Below are 3911 nucleotides of genomic sequence, written 5' to 3'. Positions count from 1 at the left end.
GGGGATTTTGGGGTTGATTTTGGGCTCCCTCCCTCCCCTGGCCCAGATCGAGTGCTCCAGCATCTCCGACTACGCCGTCAAGATCGTCAAGGCCAACAAACTGGACCATGGTGAGAGCCCCAAAATGCCCAAAAATCACCCCAAAAATGCCCAAAGTCATCCCAAAACCACCCTCAGAACCACAGGGAACCTCAAAATCCACAAAAATCACCCCAAAATCCACAAAAATCACCCCAAAATCAACAAAATCACCCCAAAATCCCTAAAAATCACCACAAAATCCCCCCAAAACACCTCAAAATCCCGAAAAATTACCCTAAAAATGCCCAAAATCATCCCCAAACCACCCTCAGAACCACAGGGAGTCTCAAAATCCACAAAAATCACCCCAAAATCCCAAAAAATCACTCCAAAATTCCCAAAAATCACTGCAAAAATGCCAAAAATCACCCCAAAACCACCCTCAGAACCACAGGGAACCTCAAAATCCACAAAAATCACCCCAAAATCCCAGAAAAACACCCCAAAATCACCCCAAAAATGCCTAAAATCACCACAAAACCTCCCTCAGAACCACAGGGGATGTCAAAATCCCCAAAAATCACCCCAAAATCCCCAAAAATCACCCCAAAATCTCAAAAACTTCCCAAAAATCCCAAATCAACCCCCCCAAAAAACCAAAGAAAATCCAAAAAACCTCAAAAAAATCCCAAAAAAACCCAAAAAAATCTCAAAAAACCTCAAAAAAACCCCAAAAAATCCCAAAAAAAAACCCCCCCAAAAAGCCCCAAAAAAACTCTAAACCCCCCCAACCCCCCAATTTTCAGGAATTCCCCCAAATTTTCCCCAATTTCCCCTCTCCTCAGCCCTGCAGCCCCAAAAAAACTCTAAACCCCCCCAACCCCCAAATTTTCAGGAATTCCCCCAAATTTTCCCCAATTTCCCCTTTTTCCAGTGGTTTCCACTCAAAAACCTCCAAAAATCCCCAAAACTCCCCAAAATCTCAAAAACTTCCCAAAAATCCCAAATCAACCCCCCAAAAAATCAAAGAAAATCCCAAAAAAATCCCAAAAAACCTCAATAAAACCCAAAAAAATCCCCAAAAAATCTCCAAAACCCCCCAAAAAACCCCAAACCTCCCCAAAAAATCTCAAAAACTGCCAAAAAAACCCCAAAAATTCTCAAAAGAACCCCCCAAAAAATCAAAGAAAATCCCAAAAAAATCCCAAAAAACCTCCAAAAAACCTCCAAAAACCCCCCAAAAAAACCCCTAAACCCCCCCAAAAAATCCCCAACCCCCAAATTTTCAGGAATTCCCCCAAATTTTCCCAAATTTCCCCTTTTTCCAGTGGTTTCCATCATCAAGGGCAAGGTGGAGGAGGTGGAGCTGCCGGTGGAGAAGGTCGACATCATCATCAGCGAGTGGATGGGATATTGTCTGTTCTACGAGTCCATGCTCAACACCGTCATCTACGCCCGCGATAAATGGCTGGTGAGAGCCCCAAAAGCCCGGGAATTCACCCCAAAATTCCCGGGAATTTATCCCAAAATTCCTGGGAATAATCCCAAAAAAATCGGCGTAAAATCGCACCTGAAACAACCCAGACGCTGCCTTGAAAGGGTTAAAAAATCTGAATTTTGATTAAAATTGGGGTGTAAAATTAACCCTGAGAGCCCCAAAATCTCAGGAATTCACCCCAAAATTCCTGGGAATTCACCCCAAAAATCCCAGGAATAATCCCAAAAATTTTGGGAATTCACGGCAAAAAAATCAGCGTAAAATCCCACCCGAACCCACCTGGGCGCTGTCTTGAAAGGGTTAAAAAAATCTGAATTTTGAATAAAAATAGGGTTTTTAAATGACTCAAAAATTCTGGGATTTCATCCCAAAAATCTCAGGAATTTACCCCAAAATTTCTGGGAATTTATCCCAAAATTCCCGGGAATAATCCCAAAAATTCCTGAGAACCGCGGCTCGAAAATGTCCCAGAGCGCTGCCTTGAAAGGGTTAAAAAATCTGAATTTTGGCTAGAAAATGAGGATTTAAATACAACACTGAGAGGCCCAAAATCTCAGGAATTCACCCCAAAAATCCCTGGGAATTTACCCCAAAAATTCCCGGGAATTTATGCCAAAATTCCTGGGAATAATCCCAAAAAAATCGGCGTAAAATCGCACCTGAAACCACCCAGACGCTGCCTTGAAAGGGTTAAAAAACCTGAATTTTGACCAAAACTTGGGTTTAAAATGAGCCAGAAATCCTGGGAATTCACCCCAAAAATCTCAGGAATTTACCCCAAAATTCCTGGGAATTTACCCCAAAAATTCTGGAAATAATCCCAAAAATCCCTGAGAACCGCGGCTCAAAAATGTCCCAGAGCGCTGCCTTGAAAGGGTTAAAAAATCTGAATTTTGATTAAAACTCGGGTGTAAAATGATCCAAAAATCCTGGGAATTAATCCCAAAAATCTCAGGAATTTATCCTAAAATTGCTGGGAATAATCCCAAAAATTTTGGGAATTCACCGCAAAAATATCGGCGTAAAATCGCACCTAAAACCCCCTGGGCGCTGCCTTGAAAGGGTTAAAAAAATCTGAATTTTGAATAAAAATAGGGTTTTTAAATGACTCAAAAATCCTGGGAATTCACCCCAAAAATCCCCAGGAAAATTCCCCAAAATTCCTGGGAAAAATCCTCAGAAAAATCCCCAAAAAATCCTCCCCCAAAAATTTTTTAAAAATCCCAAAAAAAGTTTAAAAAAAAAGACCAAAAAATCCACCAAAATCCTGTGAAAAAAAAAACCCTAAAATTTCCCCAGAAAATTCCCTGAGAAAACTCCGAAAAAATCCCAAAAAATTTTTTAAATCACAAAAAATTCCCCCAAAAGATCCCCAAAATTTCTTTAAAAATCACAAAAAATTCCCCAAAAAATCCCAAAAAATTCCCAGCTCCTTCTCAGCCCCTCCCCCAACTTTGGCCCCCCCAGAATTTTTTGAAAACCCCCCAAAATTGCCCCAAAAAAATTTGGGAATGTTGTGTTGCAGACCCCGGACGGGCTGATCTTCCCCGACCGCGCCACGCTCTACGTGACGGCCATCGAGGACCGGCAGTACAAGGACTACAAAATCCACTGTGAGTGCCAAAAATTGGGAATTTATTGGGATTTTATTCAGGATTTATTGGGAATTTATTCAGAATTTTTTGGGAATTTATTCAGAATTTTTTGGGAATTTTTATGGCAATTTTGGGGATTTTTTGTGAATTTTTGGGGATTTTTCGGGATTTTTTTCATATTTTTTGAGGATTTTTTTTGGAATTTTTTGTGAATTTTTTGAGGATTTTTTTGGGATTTTTTTTTGGGATTTTTTGGGAATTTGGGGAAAAGATTTGGGCTTCCAGAACCTCCAAAAATTAAGGGAAAAATTGGAAAAAAATTGAAAAAAGGGGAAAAATGATAAAAAATTGAGGGAAAAAAAGGGATTTTGGGGCTGGAGCTGTGAGAATTTTAGGGAATTTTTGGGGAATTTTGGGAAAAGATTTGGCCTTCCAGAATCTCTAAAAATGAAAGAAAAAAACAGGAGATAAACTAGAAAAAATGGAAAAAATATTTAAAAATGGGGGGGGGAAGGGATTTTTGGGGCTGGAGCTGTGGAATTTTTGAGGAATTTTTGGGGAATTTTTGGGAAATTTTGGGAAAATATTGAGGCTTCCAGAATCTCCAAAAATACCAAAAAAAAAAGGAGAAAAATTAGAAAAAAAAAACAGGAAAAAAGGGGAAAAAAAAGATAAAAAATGGGGGAAAAAAGGGATTTTTGGTTCTGGAGCTGTGAGATTTTTGGGGGCATTTTAGGACATTTTTGGGGCAGAGGAATTTGCCAGGATTTTGCCCAAAATTGCCATTTTTTCCCCCT

At 39.8% G+C, this 3911-nt stretch overlaps 1 long non-coding RNA gene across 1 annotated transcript; it reads left to right on the top strand.

Annotated features, from left to right (window-relative positions):
* The first annotated feature begins 39 nt into the window (after positions 1 to 39).
* Positions 40 to 3140, top strand: LOC120498841. Its single transcript, XR_005626765.1, has 3 exons — positions 40 to 110; positions 1350 to 1492; positions 3045 to 3140. It is a non-coding gene; the product is annotated as an uncharacterized LOC120498841 (long non-coding RNA).
* Positions 3141 to 3911: the final 771 nt, after the last annotated feature.

The sequence above is a fragment of the Passer montanus genome, unplaced genomic scaffold (genome assembly GCF_014805655.1).
Source record: "Passer montanus isolate IOZ18808 unplaced genomic scaffold, ASM1480565v1 scaffold1513, whole genome shotgun sequence".
Lineage (NCBI taxonomy): Eukaryota > Metazoa > Chordata > Aves > Passeriformes > Passeridae > Passer > Passer montanus.
Note: the sequence above shows the minus strand (reverse complement) of the source record. Positions and strands in the feature narration are given on the sequence as shown.